Source organism: Oncorhynchus clarkii, chromosome 12 (genome assembly GCF_045791955.1).
Source record: "Oncorhynchus clarkii lewisi isolate Uvic-CL-2024 chromosome 12, UVic_Ocla_1.0, whole genome shotgun sequence".
Lineage (NCBI taxonomy): Eukaryota > Metazoa > Chordata > Actinopteri > Salmoniformes > Salmonidae > Oncorhynchus > Oncorhynchus clarkii.
In genome coordinates, this window is record NC_092158.1 from 31,141,101 (window position 1) to 31,161,400 (window position 20,300).

The window sequence follows — 20,300 nt, forward strand, 5'->3', positions numbered from 1 at the left end:
AGAAGAGCTCTGTCAGAGTGACCATCGGGTTCTTGGTTACCTCCCTGACCAAGGCCCTTCTTACCCGAATGCTCAGTTTGGCTGGGTGGCCAGCTCTAGGAAGAGTCTTGATGGTTCCAAACTTCTTCCATTTAAGAATGATGGAGGCCACTGTGTTCTTTGGGACCTTCAATGCTGCACAAATCTTTTGGTACCCTTCCCCAGGTCTATGCCAACACAATCTTGACTCGAAGCTTTCCCTCGACCTCATGGCATGGTTTTTGCTCTGAAATGCACTGTCAACTGTGGGACCTTATATAGACAGGTGTGTGCCTTTCCAAATCATGTCCAATCAATTGAATTTACCAGAGGTGGACTCCAATGAAGTTGTAGAAACATCTCACGGATGATCAATGCAAACAGGATGCATCTGAGCTCAATTTCGAGTCTCATAGAAAATGGTCCATTTTTGAAAGGTTTTACTTTGTCATTATGGGGTATTGTTTGTAGATTGATAAGGATTTGTATTTATTGAATCAATTTCAGAATAAGGCTGTAATGTAACAAAAATGTGGAAAAAGTCAAGGGGTCTGAATACTTTCCAAAGGCACTGTATGACCACCTGCTACTGTGAGTAAGCCAGGAGGACAACGCCTGAGGTAAAAAAGACATGGAGGTACAGTGAGCTAAATAAATGTGTCTGTATGCAGTTTAATAAGGGTCTAACTGTTACAGCTACTACACAGTGTTCCACCAGACCTCCTGCAATGCATCAGACTCAATGTGTCAGCATTTCAATGGACAAAAAACATGTACCCTTCAGCATTTAGCTAATTTATTTTTCTTGACTGGACGTTAGCTTAGCATAACTCATGCTGCATTATCACCATGCCAAGTAAACAGTATGCACTACTGCCCTCCCTTACCACCCAAATGAAAAACAAGGATTATGTTAATTCATGTAATTCACACTGATGCGATGTACATTAAAAACAATAGGCCTACAGGTGACATTGATAAAACACCGGTGATCTTTGAATGCCAGTTTGAAAAGATATACAGTACCATCAGAGTAGAGGGGAGGTCAGGTTAGAAGTCTTTAAACCAGCCTTTAAACCATCAACACTCGCAAGCACATGCACGCATGCACACATACACACAAAGTCTCTTCATTCTTATCTTCAAAGAAATTTGCATTGACCTCTTGGCCTCCTGGAGAAAGAAATATGGTATTCCACACAATATTGTCTTTCTTCTACTGGACCTCACACCCAGGACCCAGACCCAGACCTGAGCAGCCTCAACAACCACAGCATACAAACAGGCAGTTGGTTTGGGGGTGTTCCTGAGGTCCTCATGGGGTTAATACTTTCATCATAGCCAGTCGAAGTTACAAGAGACAAAAGTGAGAATCTCTGGACTGTAGAATGTATCGTACTTGCAAAATAATCACATCAGAAAGAAAAGGTGAAACCCCACCTTGTATTGGTCACAGCAGATTCACTATAGAGTAGGAGAATTGTTACTAGCAGATAGTGTCGAAGGCTTAGTTGCATAGTTCATGGCCCCAACAGAAGAGGAGTGCCCTCTGCATCTCCTCCTCATCTGACCCAGTCTGTAATACCTACATGTTTCAAGCAGACCACCATTGCCCCTGTACCCAAGAACTCCAAGGTAACCTGTCTAAATGACTATCGCCCCGTAGCATTCACTTCTGTAACCATAAAATGCTTTGAAAGGCTGGTCATGGCTCACATCAACACCATCATCCCAGACACCCTGGACCCACTACGATTTGCATACCGCCCCAACAGATCCACAGATGACACAATCTCTATTTTACTTCGCACTGCCCTTTCCGACTTGGACAAAAGGAACACCTACGTGAGAATGCGGTTCATTCACTATAGCTAAGTGTTCAACACCATAGTGCCCTCAAAGCTCATCACTAAACTAAGGACCCTGGGACTGAACACCTCCCTCTGCAACTGGATCCTGCACTTCCTGATGGTACACCCCCATCAGGAGGGTTGTTGAGGGCAGGAAAAGACCCATCCGCCACACTGACCCTCAACACTGGGGCCCCTCAGGAGTGTGTACTTAGTCCCCTCCTGTACTCCCTGTTTACCCACGACTGCATGGCCACGCACGACTCCAATGACTCCAGTACGGCCCCATTCACATTGACGAGGCTGTAGTGGAACAGGTCGAGAGCTTCAAGTTCCTGTGTGTCCACATCACTAAGGATCTATCATGGTCCAAACACACCAACACAGTCGTGAAAAGGGCACAACAACACCTCTTCTACCTCAGGGCCTTCAGATCCTCAAAATGTTCTACAGCTGCACCATTGAGAGCATCTTGACTGGCTGCAACATCGTTTGGTATGGCAACTGCTTGGCACCCGACCGCAAGGCGCTAGAGAGGGTAGTGCGTACGTCCCAGTACATCACTGGGGCCATGCTTCCTTCCATCCAGAACCCTATACCAGGCGAGGAAGGCCCTAAAAATGGTCAAAGACTCCAGTCACCCAAGTCATAGACTGCTCTCTCTGCTACCACACAGCAAGCGTACCAGAGCGCCAAGTCTAGGTCCAAAAGGCTCATTAACAGTTTCTTCCCCCAAGCCATAAGACTGCTTGTTTTTACACTGCTGGTACTCACTGTTTATTATCTATGCATGGTCACTTTACCTCTACCTAGAGTACATGTACAAATTATCTTGACTAACCTGTGCCCCTGCACATTGACTCGGTACCGGTATCCCCTGTATGTATCCTCATTATTGTTATTTTATTGTGTTACATTTTAAAATGGTTTTACTTTAGTTTGTTTTGTAAATATTTTCTTAACTGGATTTTCTTTAAAACTGCATTTTTGGTTACGGGCTTGTAAGTAAGCATTTCACAGTAAGGTTGTATCCTGTTGTATTCGGCTGTCATGTATTGTCATATTATGTCTTGTTCCTGTTCTTTCTCTTCACTCCGCCTCCCTCTGCTGGTCGTATTAGGTTACCTTCTCTTCCTCTCCTTCCCCAGCTGCTCCTCATCTTCTCTAACTACCTCGTTCACCCTTTTCCCACCTGTTCCCTTTTCTCTCTGATTAGGTCTCTATTTCTCTCTCTGTTCCTGCTTCTGTCTTTGTCAGATTCTCGTTTGAGTTTCTCATGCCAGAACCAAACTATCGTCTCGTTTGCTTCACCCTTGTCCTGTCCTGTCGGAATCTGCCTGTTCATCTGATGCTACGTGTGATCAGGTACCTCTGTCCTCTACGACCCGCACCTACCCAGAGAGACCAGCAGTCTGTCGCCGCTAACCCAGCTATTCTCCTCTGCTGCTAAGAAGGGGACTCTAACCCAGCTATTCTCCTCTGCTGCTAGAAGGGGAACTCTTCTGTGAATATCAGAAGGACTTTATGATTTATTTGTCGCCCTCTCTGCGGGTTGTTTATTTTGCCATTATATACATTTGAAGAGGATCTATGTCTTACCTGTGTTTTGACATTAAAGGACTCTGTTTTTGTTAAACCGCTTTTGGGTCCTCACTCACGTGCATAACAGAAGAATCTGACCAAGAATGGACCCAGCGACTTCGGATCCTCTCCACTCAGCCGTCGAGATCCAGGGAGCGATGCTAGGCAGACACGAGCAGGAATTGTCTGCTGCTCGACATGCCGTTGAGACCCTGGCCGCCCAAGTCTCCAACCTCACAGAACAGATTCACCATCTCCGCCTCGATCCACCGGCCACTTCCAGGGCTTTCGAATCTCCGGAGCCCAGAATCAATAACCCGCCGTGTTACTCTGGGGAGCCCACTGAATGCCGCTCGTTCCTCACCCAGTGTGATATTGTGTTTTCTCTCCAGCCCAACACTTACTCCAGGAGCACAGCTCGTATCGCCTACGTCATATCTCTCCTTACTGGACGGGCTCGTGAGTGGGGCACGGCAATCTGGGAGGCGAGGGCTGAGTGTACTAACCAGTATCAGGACTTTAAGGAGGAGATGATACGGGTTTTTGATCGTTCTGTTTTTGGGGAGGAAGCTTCCAGGGTCCTGTCTTCCCTATGTCAAGGTAATCGATCCATAACAGATTACTCTATTGAGTTTCGCACTCTTGCTGCCTCCAGTGACTGGAACGAGCCGGCTTTGCTCGCTCGTTTTCTGGAGGGTCTCCGCGCGGAGGTAAAGGATGAGATTCTCTCCCGGGAGGTTCCTTCCAGCGTGGATTCCTTGATTGAACTCGCTATTCGCATAGAGCGACGGGTTGATCTTCGTCACCGAGCTCGTGGAAAGGAGCTCGCGTTCTCCGTTGCCCCCCTCTCCGCATCACTACCATCTTCCTCCGCCGGCTCGGGTGCTGAGCCTATGCAGCTGGGGGGTATCCGCATCTCGACTAAGGAGAGGGAACGGAGAATCACCAACCGCCTCTGTCTCTATTGCGGTTCCGCTGGTCATTTTGTCACTTCATGTCCAGTAAAAGCCAGAGCTCATCAGTAAGCGGAGGGCTACTGGTGAGCGCTACTACTCTGGTGTCTCCTTCAAGATCCTGCACTACCTTGTCGGTCCATCTACGCTGGACCGGTTCGTCAGCTTCCTGCAGTGCCTTGATAGACTCTGGGGCGGAGGGCTGTTTTATGGACGAGACCTGGGCTCGGGAACATGACATTCCTCTCAGACAGTTAAAGGAGCCCACGGCCTTGTTCGCTTTGGATGGTAGTTCTCTCCCCAGGATTCAGCGTGAGACGCTACCTTTAACCCTCACTGTCTCTGGTAATCATAGCGAAATCCTTTCTTTTTTAATTTTTCGTTCACCTTTTACACCTGTTGTTTTGGGCCATCCCTGGCTAGTTTGTCATAATCCTTCTATTAATTGGTCTAGTAATTCTATCCTCTCCTGGAACGTCTCTTGTCATGTGAAATGTTTAATGTCTGCTATCCCTCCTGTTTCCTCTGTCTCTTCTTCACAGGAGGAGCCTGGTGATTTGACAGGGGTGCCGGAGGAATATCACGATCTGCGCAGGGTGTTCAGTCGGTCCAGGGCCACCTCTCTTCCTCCACACCGGTCGTATGATTGTAGTATTGATCTCCTTCCGGGAACCACTCCCCCCCGGGGTAGACTATACTCTCTGTCGGCTCCCGAACGTAAGGCTCTCGAAGATTATTTGTCTGTAGCTCTTGACGCCGGTACCATAGTCCCCTCCTCCTCTCCCGCCGGAGCGGGGGTTTTTTTTGTTAAGAAGAAGGACGGGTCCCTGCGCCCCTGCATAGATTATCGAGGGCTGAATGACATAACAGTGAAGAATCGTTATCCGCTCCCTCTTATGTCTTCAGCCTTCGAGATCCTGCAGGGAGCCAGGTTTTTCACTAAGTTGGACCTTCATAACGCTTACCATCTCGTGCGCATCAGGGAGGGGGACGAGTGGAAGACGGCGTTTAACACTCCGTTAGGGCACTTTGAATACCGGGTTCTTCCTTTCGGCCTCGCTAACGCTCCAGCTGTCTTTCAGGCATTAGTCAATGACGTCCTGAGAGACATGCTGAACATCTTTGTTTTCGTTTACCTTGACGATATCCTGATTTTTTCACCGTCACTCCAGATTCATGTTCAGCACGTTCGACGTGTCCTCCAGCGCCTTTTAGAGAATTGTCTTTTTGTGAAGGCTGAGAAGTGCACTTTTCATGCCTCCTCCGTCACATTTCTCGGTTCTGTTATTTCCGCTGAAGGCATTAAGATGGATCCCGCTAAGGTCCAAGCTGTCATTGATTGGCCCGTCCCTAAGTCACGCGTCGAGCTGCAGCGCTTTCTCGGCTTCGCGAATTTCTATCGTTTCATCCGTAATTTCGGTCAGGTGGCAGCTCCTCTCACAGCTCTTACTTCTGTCAAGACGTGCTTTAAGTGGTCCGTTTCCGCCCAGGGAGCTTTTGATCTCCTCAAGAATCGTTTTACATCCGCACCTATCCTTGTTACACCTGACGTCTCTAGACAGTTCGTTGTCGAGGTTGACGCATCAGAGGTGGGCGTGGGAGCCATTCTTTCTCAGCGCTCCCTCTCTGACGACAAGGTCCACCCTTGCGCGTATTTTTCTCATCGCCTGTCGCCGTCGGAACGTAACTATGATGTGGGTAACCGCGAACTGCTCGCCATCCGCTTAGCCCTAGGCGAATGGCGACAGTGGTTGGAGGGGGCGACCGTTTCTTTTGTCGTTTGGACTGACCATAGAAACCTTGAGTACATCCGTTCTGCCAAACGACTTAATGCACGTCAGGCTCGTTGGGCGCTGTTTTTCGCTCGTTTCGAGTTCGTAATTTCTTATCGTCCGGGCTCTAAGAACACCAAGCCTGATGCTTTATCTCGTCTCCTCAGTTCTTCAGTAGCCTCCACTGACCACGAGGGGATTCTCCCTGAGGGGTGTGTTGTCGGGTTGACTGTCTGGGGAATTGAGAGGCAGGTAAAGCAAGCACTCACTCACACTCCGTCGCCGCGCGCTTGTCCTAGGAACCTTCTTTTCGTTCCCGTTCCTACTCGTCTGGCCGTTCTTCAGTGGGCTCACTCTGCCAAGTTAGCCGGCCACCCCGGCGTTCGGGGTACGCTTGCTTCCATTCGCCAGCGTTTTTGGTGGCCCACTCGGGAGCATGACACGCGTCGTTTCGTGGCTGCTTGTTCGGTCTGCGCGCAGACTAAGTCCGGTAACTCCCCTCCTGCCGGCCGTCTCAGACCGCTTCCCATTCCCTCTCGACCGTGGTCTCACATCGCCTTAGATTTTATCACCGGACTGCCTTCGTCAGCGGGGAAGACTGTTATTCTTACGGTTGTCGATAGGTTCTCTAAGGCGGCTCATTTTATTCCCCTCGCTAAGCTCCCTTCTGCTAAAGAGACGGCACAAATCATCATCGAGAATGTTTTCAGAATTCATGGCCTTCCGTCAGACGTCATTTCGGACAGGGGTCCGCAATTCACGTCTCAATTTTGGAGGGAGTTTTGCCGTTTGATTGGGGCTTCCGTCAGTCTCTCTTCCGGCTTTCACCCCCAGTCTAACGGTCAAGCAGAACGGGCCAATCAGACTATTGGTCGCATCTTACGCAGTCTTTCTTTTCGTAACCCTGCGTCTTGGTCAGAACAGCTCCCCTGGGCAGAATACGCCCACAACTCGCTTCCTTCGTCTGCGACCGGGCTATCTCCTTTTCAGAGTAGCCTCGGGTACCAGCCTCCGCTGTTCTCGTCTCATTTCGCCGAGTCCAGCGTCCCCTCCGCTCAGGCTTTTGTCCAACGTTGCGAGCGCACCTGGAAGAGGGTCAGGTCTGCACTTTGCCGTTATAGGGCGCAGACTGTGAGAGCCGCTAATAAGCGTAGAACTAAGAGTCCTAGATATTGTCGCGGTCAGAGAGTTTGGCTCTCCACTCAGAACCTTCCCCTTAAGACAGCTTCTCGCAAGTTGACCCCGCGGTTCATTGGTCCGTTCCGTATTTCTCAGATCATTAATCCTGTCGCAGTGCGACTTCTTCTTCCGCGATATCTTCGTCGCGTCCACCCGGTCTTCCATGTCTCCTGTGTTAAGCTCGTTCTTCGCGCCCCAGCTCGTCTTCCCCCCCCCCCCCATCCTTGTCGAGGGCGCACCTATCTACAGGGTCCGTAAGATTTTGGACATGCGTCCTCGGGGCCGTGGTCATCAGTACCTAGTGGATTGGGAGGGGTACGGTCCTGAGGAAAGGAGTTGGGTTCCCTCTCGGGACGTGCTGGACCGTTCGCTGATCGATGATTTCCTCCGTTGCCGCCAGGTTTCCTCCTCGAGTGCGCCAGGAGGCGCTCGGTGAGTGGGGGGGTACTGTCATGTATTGTCATATTATGTCTTGTTCCTGTTTTTTCTCTTCACTCCGCCTCCCTCTGCTGGTCGTATTAGGTTACCTTCTCTTCCTCTCCTTCCCCAGCTGCTCCTCATCTTCTCTAACTACCTCGTTCACCCTTTTCCCACCTGTTCCCTTTTTCTCTCTGATTAGGTCTCTATTTCTCTCTCTGTTCCTGCTTCTGTCTTTGTCAGATTCTCGTTTGAGTTTCTCATGCCAGAACCAAACTATCGTCTCGTTTGCTTCACCCTTGTCCTGTCCTGTCGGAATCTGCCTGTTCATCTGATGCTACGTGTGATCAGGTACCTCTGTCCTCTACGACCCGCGCCTACCCAGAGAGACCAGCAGTCTGTCGCCGCTAACCCAGCTATTCTCCTCTGCTGCTAAGAAGGGGACTCTAACCCAGCTATTCTCCTCTGCTGCTAGAAGGGGAACTCTTCTGTGAATATCAGAAGGACTTTATGATTTATTTGTCGCCCTCTGTGCGGGTTGTTTATTTTGCCATTATATACATTTGAAGAGGATCTATGTCTTACCTGTGTTTTGACATTAAAGGACTCTGTTTTTGTTAAACCGCTTTTGGGTCCTCACTCACATGCATAACATCGGCGCCTGTGACAAATAAAATTTGACTTGATTTGAGAGACGTCCCCTCCTCTCTTTCAGCCCAATATCATAGATTGCAAAAAGCAGCATCAGCTTTAAATCGTAATAGTTACCATATTTAAACATTGTCTGCAAAACGAAATGGCCTGCATTTTTTATGAATCAAGTCTTTTTGAAAAATGTCAGCTTTGTTCAATGGTATCATTGTCTGAGACTTCCCCTACTATCTCATCACCGCTTCTCTCTCTCTCTCTCTCTCTCTCTCTCTCTCTCTCTCTCTCTCTGGAGCTTCCAAGCAAAAAGGTCAGGCTCTGGGCAACACTCAACGCCGTCAGAAATACCAATAGACACGTCATAAGGAAGCTTTAATTTCTTTGCCATGTCTGTCAAATGCCAAGACGGGAAGCTTTGAAAGTAGGCCATCGCTTTATGCTAACTGAGAGGTTAGATAACAAAGGAGGGGGAGGGAGACAGACAGTCAGACTAATGGAGAGCAAAAAAATATTTAAAAAATACATATATCAGTAGAGTACAGTCTGGGGGTAAATGTGTCCCTTAGTGGGTGTCTGCAAGCCAGATTATGGATGCTCCCATATGTCTGGTCTATGTCTGTGTTCTGTCCCAGATTCCAGAGAGGGGTTTACTGGGCAAGAGGCAGTCAGTCACACTGTGTCGGGTACCCTGCTCTGGGGCTTTGGTGTACAGGAGCCAGGAGCAGAGTGGCACTGCATCCACCATGGGACGTCCTGCTACACATAGAGACAAAAAGAGAGAGAGAGACACACTAAGTTTACCCACTAAGAAACTTGCTATTATGACCCCAATGTCCTGCTCTCCCTCATACACACACAAATGAATACGAACACATACACAGAAACACACACACAAGGGGACACAGGAGAGACATAACTTTCCAAATGTGGTGCAAATACTGCCCCCCTCCTTCCCCCAATGGAATAACTGAGTCATAATCTGCTCTTTAAGGGTCAGCCGCTGATGCTTATTTACATAATCGAGTCGACAGGTGCGGAGAGAGTGAAAGAGCACCAGAAAAGGGGAGGGGGAAGGAGGACAAGAGAGGTGAAGATGGAGAATGGATGGAAGAGGAGGAGTGAGAGGTGGAAATGGGGGGAGAGAGGAAAAAGGGGGAGAGCGGAAGAAGAGAGTGCTATTTCTTTTGGGTATTGGGTTTTTGGCACATGGGTGATTGGACCTGACAGTCACACCTGCCATTGCTCCTCACCTGCTCCTCACCCCCCCCCCCCCCCCCCCCTCACCCCATCACTCCCCTTTCACCTTCTCTCCACCCCCACTTCTTACTTCCCTCATCGAACAGCAATCATTAGCAAAGGAAGGGAGCAGATTTAGAATCAGGGACCATCTCTCTCTCTCTCTCTCTCTCTCTCTCTCACTCTCTCTCACAAACACACACACCACCCAATCTCTCTCTCTCTCACACTCTCCTTGTTTCTCCTTCCTCTCTCCCTCTCCCTACCCTTCCTCCCCTTCCTCTCTCTTTTGCATACAGCGTGTCACTCAGTGAGGCGTACGCCTCAGACATTAGAGAGCTGGTAGAGCCACGGTTCATGACCCTGAGCCAATGCACTGCGCCAGCCCCCGCATGCAGAGTGGTACAACCAGACACAGTCTCATTCCGACAGGCACTTCCACCCATGCCTAATTGAGGGGCCCTTTTAAATCCTCACAGAGAACCAATCAGAAACCATAGGGACCAGGAGGGGGCCAGGAGGGGCCATGACGGAGAGCGAGGGCCCTGTTGGAGGGCCGAGGCTGGTGTGTTAGCAGGTCAAGGCTCCCAAGGTCCATGGTTTAGCTGAGTCTGTCAGTGATACAGAAATGCATAGAGATATAGCTCTCCTACAGAGCTTACATAGTGCACAATAAAATGCATAAACAATCAAATAGGAAAGTAGTAGCCTGCTGAGATATAGGCTACATGACGTTAGATGCTGTTTCCATATGCAGATTAACCCCCTGATCCCCCATTTAAAGATTTAGCAATTATATTTGTTTCTGCCAATGGCTATGTCATTCCCATGTTGGTACTATTAAATGTCCAATGTGTATTATAGGGGATTCTTGAAAGCTCCAACAAGTTTAGCCTATCCTCCCTCATTTTAAAACCCCAAGAAAGATAATGAATGTCCATGTGGTAAGGATAACATTAAGGGTAAGAGGTAAGGGGTAAGAGGTAAGAGGTAAGGGGTAAGAGGTAAGAGGCAAGAGGTAAGGGGTAAGAGGTAAGAGGTAAGGGGAATTAAAGTGAGGGGTGAGGGAAGAAGTAGGGGAACAATTGTTGAATGAAAACTACAGGACGGTATGGTCAGGGATGTGGTTAGGCTACAGGATACAGGGTACAGGTATGGGCAAAAAAGGGAAATAGAGTAATATACAGTTAAGAGTGTGCTGGCATGGTAACAGCTTTGCTTGACATAATGATTGGTTTCATACAAACGCTCTCAACACTGCAGCAGACTTCCTCGTTGGTTTTGGGTCGAATTAATGTGTAACAGCGACCCTTTACAGAAGACCAGAATTGTGCTTCCATTGTGGGTGTGGTAGCGAAGAAATGTTTATTTGCATGCAATTAACATATATTCATATGCATTACCATTTCTCTGGCAGCGGAAGAACTGCTCTGGCACGCTGTATGAAACAGAGGCGTGCTTCAACAGCACCGAGCGTTAGAAGCTGCTGAACTATAGTCAAACGTCCAATGAGGCGCACTTTATGGTTTCAGACTGACTTATTTATTTTTTCAGTCCAACGATAGAGCGGTGTTTGAACTAGGGCTAAGAGGGGGTAGATGTAAAGGAGGGGGTAGGAGTTCAGTTTGAGAGAACAGAAGAGATGAATGCCAATCCCGATCACCCTCACCAGGATGCCACCAAGGTGTGCCCAGCCCACTTGGAGTGCACTGTGATCTGCGATCTACAAACATTACTCCATGGTACCCACCGGGCCCTTCCCAGGGGGAGGCATTAACAAGCCCATCTAGTTAAATGCAGCTCCTGCATTACCTAATGTGCTGGCCTACTGCAGGGTAGGAGACAGGCCCATCCATTATTGATCACATGGAGGAGCATCTCTCTCTGTGAAGAAGCTACAGTATAGTAAAGTAGAGCAGGGCTGCATGGAGCCTGACAGATTGGAGGGAGTCAGCCCGTGGCTTTGTTGGGAGTAGGCTAAGTTAAAGAGATGTTTATTAGAGTAGGAGGGGTTCTGTGGTTCTCTGCCTCTCTGTTTCTATCTCTCTCAGTGGAGACTCCTCAGAGGAGGAAGGGGAGTGAAATTTCATACAAATTTAAATAGTGAAAGATTTAAAAAGTTATCCTTTTTAGATAAAACTATATTAAATATATTCATATGTCAACAAATAATTGAATAAATAACACCTTTTGCATTGAAGGTCTACAGTAACTTCAACAGCACTGTCTGGGGTAGCACCATGGTGCAGCTGGAGGACAGCTAACTTCCGTCCTCCTCTGGCTATATTGACTTCAATACAAAACCAAGGAGGGTCATAGGTCTCACCCCCTTCCACAGACATACAGTGGGCAAAAAAGTATTTAGTCAGCCACAAATTGTGCAAGTTCTCCCACTTAAAAAGATGAGGCCTGTAATTTTCATCATAGGTACACTTCAACTATGACAGACAAAATGAGAAAAGAAAATCCAAAAAATCACATTGTAGGATTTTAATGAATTTATTTGCAGATTATGGTGGAAAATAAGTATTTCGTCAATAACAAAAGTTTATCTCAATACTTTGTTATATACCCTTTGTTGGCAATGACCGAGGTCAAACGTTTTCTGTAAGTCTTCACGAGGTTTTCACACACTGTTGCTGGTATTTTGGCCCATTCCTCCATGCAGATCTCCTCTAGAGCAGTGATGTTTTGGGGCTGTTGCTGGGCAACATGGACTTTCAACTCCCTCCAAAGATTTTCTATGGGGTTGAGATCTGGAGACTGGCTAGGCCACTCCAGGACCTTGAAAGGCTTCTTACGAAGCCACTCCTTCGTTGCCCAGGTGGTGTGTTTGGGATCATTGTCATGCTGAAAGACCCAGCCATGTTTCCTCTTCAATGCCCTTGCTGATGGAAGGAGGTTTTGACTCAAAATCTCACGATACATGGCCCTATTCATTCTTTCCTTTACACGGATCAGTCGTCCTGGTCCCTTTGCACAAAAACAGCCCCAAAGCATGATGTTTCCACCCCCATGCTTCACAGTAGGTATAGTGTTCTTTGGATGCAACTCAGCATTCTTTGTCCTCCAAACACGACGAGTTGAGTTTTTACCAAAAAGTTATATTTTGGTTTCATCTGACCATATGACATTTTCTTCTTCTGGATCATCCAAATGCTCTCTAGCAAACTTCAGACGGGCCTGGATATGTACTGGCTTAAGCAGGGGGACACATCTGGCACTGCAGGATTTGAGTCCCTGGCGGCGTAGTGTGTTACTGATGGTAGGCTTTGTTACTTTGGTCCCAGCTCTCTGTAGGTCATTCACGAGGTCCCCCCGTGTGGTTCTGGGATTTTTGCTCACCGTTCTTGTGAGCATTTTGACCCCACGGGTGAGATCTTGCGTGGAGCCCCAGATTGAGGAAGATTATCAATGGTCTTGTATGTCTTCCATTTCCTAATAATTGCTCCCACAGTAGATTTCTTCAAACCAAGCTGCTTACCTATTGCAGATTCAGTCTTCCCAGCCTGGTGCAGGTCTACAATTTTGTTTCTGGTGTCCTTTGACAGCTCTTTGGTCTTGGCCATAGTGGAGTTTGTAGTGTGACTGCTTGAGGTTGTGGACAGGTGTCTTTTATACTGATAACAAGTTCAAACAGGTGACATTAATACAGGTAACAAGTGGAGGACAGAGGAGCCTCTTAAAACTTGTTCAGGATAGGGGGCAGTATTTCCCCTTTGGATGAATTGCATGCCCATAGTGAACTGCATCAAAATCTGTCCTAAATTGCTAATATATGCACATTATTATTATTATTGGATAGAAAACACTCTGAAGCTTCTAAAACCGTTTGAATTATGTCTGTGAGTATAACAGAACTCACAGGGCAGGCAATCTTCCAAACTAGTTTTGGAATCCTGAAAGTTGGGGCAACTTTGACGTCATCGCCCCCTCCCTTCCCAACAAGTTATGGATCTGGAAATCCACTAGATGTCCTCATTCAGTAGAAAGTGTAATCGAGCATTTGCTGTGAACTTTGACCTAATGGGGAGGAATTTGCTACGGTGTCACAAAAGATTCACGTGCTTGAGGGCACATATGCGTTAGACTGCTTTGTCTGTTCCAGTCAGCCCCAGATGATCTAGGATTGTCCGGTTGGAATGCCATTCGTTTTGTACGTTTATAACATCCTGAAGATTTATTCTGCACTTAGTTTGACCAGTTTCGTCGACCTGTAATATGTAATTAGGAAGTTTTGATGCAAAATTATCCTGGACCAGAAGTAATTTTTTGGGCATTTGAGCTGAAAATTGTAGCAGGTGCTGCTACATGGACACTAGAATTGAACATTATGAAACAAAAATATTTATTGTTGACTCCTTGCAGTACATTCTGATCGAAGACCATCAAAAGTAAGGGAATATTTATGTTGTAATTTTGCATTTCTGTTGACTCCAACATAGCGGAGAAATATTGTTACTTCTGAGCGCCGTCTCAGATTATTGCATGGTAAGCTTTTTCCGTAACGTTAAAAAAAAATATGACACAGCGATTGCATTAAGAACCAGTGTATATTTTTAATTATATGTAGAACATGTATCTTTAGTCAAAGTTTATGATGTGTATTTCTGTTATCTGGTGTAGCTTTCTATAATTCCTCTGGACATTTTTGAGAATTTTCTGAACATGGCGTCAATGTAAACCGAGATTTATGGATATAAAATGCATATTATCGAACAAAACATAAATGTACTGTGTAACATGTCATATGACTGTCATCTGATGAAGATTTTCAAGAGGTTAGTCAATTATTATTTTTTTTATCCTGCTTTTATCATTTAATATTTTGTGGGACAAAATGGCTGCCTTTTGTCTTTGTTTTGGTGGTGGTCTAACATAAATATGTGCTGTGTTTTCGCCGTAAAACATTTTAAAAATCTGACATGCTGGGTAGATGTACAAGGTGTTTATCTTTCATTTGAGGTATTGGACTTGTTAATGTGTGGAGGTTAAATATTTCTAAGAATATTTTTGCATTCCTTGCGCCACCATTTCAGCTGAACGGGGGGGGGGGGGGGGGGGGGGGGTGTAGTTCCCATAGGGGAACCCATAGGCTTAACACGTTTTAATTAACAAACCTCCAAACGAGCTTCAATGTCACACAACACTCCTTGCCCAACTAGCATCACTACTCTGGACGGTTCTGACTTAGAATATGTGGACAACTACAAATACCTAGGTGTCTGGTTAGACTGTAAACTTTCCTTCCAGACTCATATAAAACATCTCCAATCCAAAATTAAATCTAGAATCGGCTTCCTATTTCGCAACAAAGCCAACTTCACTCACGACGCCAAACATACCCTCGTAAAACTGACTACCAATCCTCGACTTCGGCGATGTCATTTAGAAAATAGCTTCCAATACTCGACTGGATACAGTCTATCACAGTGCCATCCGTTTTGTCACCAAAGCCCCATATACCACCCACCACTGCGACCTCAAAGCTCTAGTCGGCAAGGCCTCGCTACATATTCGTCGCCAGACCCACTGGCTCCAGGTCATCTATAAGTCTATAAGTCTATGCTAGGTAAAGCTCCGCCTTATCTCAGCTCACTGGTCATGATAACAACAGCAAGTATATCTCACTGGTCATCCCCAAAGCCAGCACCTCATTTGGCCGCCTTTCCTTCCAGTTCTCTGCTGCCAATGACTGGAACGAATTGCAAAAATCACTGAAGCTGGAGACTTATATTTCCCTCACTAACTTTAAACATCAGCTATCTGAGCAGCTAACCGATCGCTGCTACTGTACATAGCCCATCTGTAAATAGCCCATCCAATCTACCTGCCTTATCCCCATATTGTTTTAATTTTCTTTTCTGCTCTTTTGCACACAAGTATTTTTACTTGCACATCATCATCTGCTCATCTATCACTTCAATGTTAGTTTGCTAAATTGTAATTACCCCGCTACTATGGCCTATTTATTGCCTTACTTCCTCACGCCATTTGCACACACTGTATATATACTTTTTTATATTTTTTTCCTATTGTGTACACTTGACTGTACACTTGTTTATTCCATGTGTAACTCTGTGTTGTTGTTTGTGTCGCACTGCTTTTCTTTATCTTGGCCAGGTCGCAGTTGTAAATTAAAACTTGTTCTCAACCTGGTTAAATAAAGGTGAAATATTTTTTGAATAAAAACTACAAGGACCTTGCAAAGGTAAATACACATTTCGATGCTTTACTTGCTGAACATATCGAACTTTCGTCTGTCTTTTCTGGGTTGTCAAAATCAATTGATGTCATGGCTTTAGAAGCTACTGATAAGCTAATTGACAGGGCATGGGGGTGGCAGCATCATGTTGTGGGTGTGCTTTGCTGCAGGAGGGACTGGTGCACTTCACAAAATAGATGGCATCATGAGGGAGGAAAAATATGTGGATATATTGAAGTAACATCTCAAGACATTAGTCAGCAAGTTAAAGCTTGGTCGCAAATGGGTCTTCCACATGGACAATCACCCCAAGCATACTTCCACAGTTGTGGCAGAATGGCTTAAGGACAACAAAGTCAAGGTATTGGAGGGGCCATCACAAAGCCCTGTGTCCCGCCACCCGCCACCCACCACCCACCAACCTCTTTTATGCTACTGACCCACTGGGAATGTGATGAAAGAAATACAAGCTGAAATAAATCACTATCTCTACTATTATTCTGACATTTCACATTCTTAAAATAAAGTGGTGATCCTAACTGACCTAAGACAGGGAATTTTTACTAGGATTAAATGTCAGGAATTGTGAAAAACTGAGTTTAAAGGTATTTGTCTCAGGTGTATGTAAACTTTCGACTTCAACTGTATATTAACAAATACAAGGTAGCTGCAGTTTGACAGGGTTTTCATACCCCCAGGGCCAGGAGTTTAAAAAAATAATGTGACCTGATTAGCAAAAACTGGTACCATCATAGCCCATATAAAATATTTTTACAAGTGATTAATCACTGTCATACCGTATAGGGTCCAAAGTTTTCTTAGTTAGGTTAACTTGTAAGGAAAAACGTCAGACCCCAGGGGCTAAAAATTGTCCCACTGCTCTGGAACCTATGGTGGCACCAATCTGCTTGAAGTTCTCAGTTATCGTCAAGTATGTGGATTATCAGGGCTTTATTCAGGGACGTTTCTTGGGATACTTTGATGTGTCAAGTGGGCGAGATGTGCAGTCTGTGTTTGACTTTATGAATTTTGAGATGTCAGAGTTTAAGTTCAGAGAGAAACTCGTTGTCCAAACATACGATGGCGCAGCTGTAATGGAATGTATTTGCTATTTGCATTTACATTTAAAGTCCCCCCCTGCTTCCTGATTTAAGAGGTGATGACTACTCCACTCCACTGCCTTTGTCAACTTTCTCCTGACATGAACTGAAGCCATGTGTCATGTGCCCACTCATCCACTGGCACATTGAATGTTTCCCCTCCCAGCACGGAGTACCCTTATACATTTTCTCTCATTCCTGTATGTAGAGTCAATCACATACACAATCACATTATTACACATCAATGATTTTACTCCTTGTTTGAACTAACTCATTCTTAGCTCTTTTGTCTAACTATGTAGTGTGTTGTGTTATTGTTTTTTGTCTTCCCAGTCAAATCCTGTCCTGCACTGGTCAAGCCTCTGAACACCTCAACTCATGCTTCATACCCTCATTCAATCACTGTTGTGATCCCTTTTCCACACGGTGTAAGTAGCCCTCTTATTCCCATTCCCCATAATATTGTACTATAAATGTCTTTATTAAATTCTTTAGGTTAAAATAATTAGTCTTTGACGATTTTTGAAACACACTTTATCGTCTCCATGAGTTACCCGCCTCCCATCCTCCTAAATGTTTTGCGTCACCAGCCTCCACTGCTCTCGCTGTATTTCACAACGTACTACATAAAGACAAGGTTTGTGAGCATCGATCATCTCATTCCTTTTTTCTCAGATCTTTTTTTTCCTTCGTTTCCTCCTCTATCTCCCCTGTCAGAGGCTTGATGATTCATCACTCATCTCTCTATGATTGCCATCCTTCTTCATATGCTCTTCATCCCTCTCTTACTCTCTCCCTCTATTTCTCTCTGCTCTCTCTCTATCCATCCCGCTCTCTATCTCTCTGGTGGGTGCATTGGGAAAAAATTGAATTTCACAGAAGTCATTGGAGATTTGTTTAATTGCTTAGTTTTTCTTCTTTTTACTCTTTCATTTTCACCCCTAGTTTCAGCGATCTAGCGGCCATATTGCCAAGGTCTGGAAATGAGAGGCCCTTTACTGATCCACAACATCAGATAATTAGGATCCAGTTGCTGTAGAATTTGTTCAATGGAGAAATTTCCCTCCACCAGCTCCTAATGCAGTTGTTATTGTGAGGAAAATCACATTGATTCTAGTTCCAAGCTGAATGTTCTCTCAGGACAGAGCTACTGTATTAAGAACGACTCCTGCTCTTCTTGAAAAATTATTGTTTAAGCTTGCAATGTATTTTTCTGAATCATTAATGGATGTGTGTGGCTTCGAGAAATACAGTGCCTTGCGAAATTATTTGGCCCCCTTGAACTTTGCGACCTTTTGCCACATTTCAGGCTTCAATCATAAAGATATAAAACTGTGTATTTTTTTGTGAAGAATCAACAACAAGTGGGACACAATCATGAAGTGGAACGACATTTATTGGATATTTCAAACTATTTTAACAAATCAAAAACTGAAAAATTGGGCGTGCAAAATTATTCAGCCCCCTTAAGTTAATACTTTGTAGCGCCACCTTTTGCTGAGATTACAGCTGTAAGTCGCTTGGGGTATGTCTCTATCAGTTTTGCACATCGAGAGACTGAAACTTTTTCCCATTCCTCCTTGCAAAACAGCTCGAGCTCAGTGAGGTTGGATGGAGAGCATTTGTGAACAGCAGTTTTCAGTTCTTTCCACAGATTCTCGATTGGATTCAGGTCTGGACTTTGACTTGGCCATTCTAACACCTGGATATGTTTATTTTTGAACCATTCCATTGTAGATTTTGCTTTATGTTTTGGATCATTGTCTTGTTGGAAGACAAATCTCTGTCCCAGTCTCAGGTCTTTTGCAGACTACATCAGGTTTTCTTCCAGAATGGTCCTGTATTTGGCTCCATCCATCTTCCCATCAATTTTAACCATCTTCCCTGTTACTGCTGAAGAAAAGCAGGCCCAAACCATGATGCTGCCACCACCATGTTTGACAGTGGGGATGGTGTGTTCAGCTGTGTTGCTTTTACGCCAAACATAACGTTTTGCATTGTTGCCAAAAAGTTCAATTTTGGTGTGTCTCCCAGGTAGCTTGTGGCAAACTTTAAACAACACTTTTTATGGATATCTTTAAGAAATGGCTTTCTTCTTGCCACTCTTCCATAAAGGCCAGATTTGTGCAATATACGACTGATTGTTGTCCTATGGACAGAGTCTCCCACCTCAGCTGTAGATCTCTGCAGTTCATCCAGAGTTATCATGGGCCTCTTGGCTGCATCTCTGATCAGTCTTCTCCTTGTATGAGCTGAAAGTTTAGAGGGACGGCCAGGTCTTGGTAGATTTGCAGTGGTCTGATACTCCTTCCATTTTAATATTATCGCTTGCACAGTGCTCCTTGGGATGTTTAAAGCTTGGGAAATATTTTTGTATCCAAATCCGGCTTTAAACTTCTTCACAACAGTATCTCGGACCTGCCTGGTGTGTTCCTTGTTCTTCAAGATGCTCTCTGCGCTTTTAACGGACCTCTGAGACTATCACAGTGCAGGTGCATTTATACGGAGACTTGATTACACACAGGTGGATTGTATTTATCATCATTAGTCATTTAGGTCAACATTGGATCATTCAGAGATCCTCACTGAACTTCTGGAGAGTGTTTGCTGCACTGAAAGTAAAGGGGCTGAATAATTTTGCACGCCCAATTTTTCAGTTTTTGATTTGTTAAAAAAGTTTGAAATATCCAATAAATGTTGTTCCACTTCATGATTGTGTCCCACTTGTTGTTGATTCTTCAAAAAAAAATACAGTTTTATATCTTTATGTTTGAAGCCTGAAATGTGGCAAAAGGTCGCAAAGTTCAAGGGTGCCGAATTCTTTCGCAAGGCACTGTAAGACTAACAGCTACAGTACAAAAGACAAATAAATAACATTGTCCCCATACTAAATGTGTCACATTTCTTCTCCTCTGCCCTTCGTTCTCACCCTCATCGATTGTTCCCTTCCTCACTGCACGGATAAATGATGCCCAAATAAATTATGTACCGTGCCTTGCAAAAGTTTTCATCCCCCTTGTCTTTTTTCAGATTTTGTGGCATTACTACCTAGAATTTAAATAGATTTTTATTTGGATTTTGTGTAATGGACATACACAAAATTGTCCAAATTGGTGAAGTGAAATGAAAAAAAATGACTTGTTTAAAAATATATATATATTTATTAAAAACTGAAAAGTGGTGTGTGCATGTGTATTCACCCCTTTGCTATGAAGCCCCTAAATAAGATCTGGTGCAACCAATTACCCTCAGAAGTGACATAATCAGTTAAATAAAGTCCACCTATGTGCAATCTAAGTGTCACATGATCTCAGTATATATACACCTGTTCTGAAAGGCTC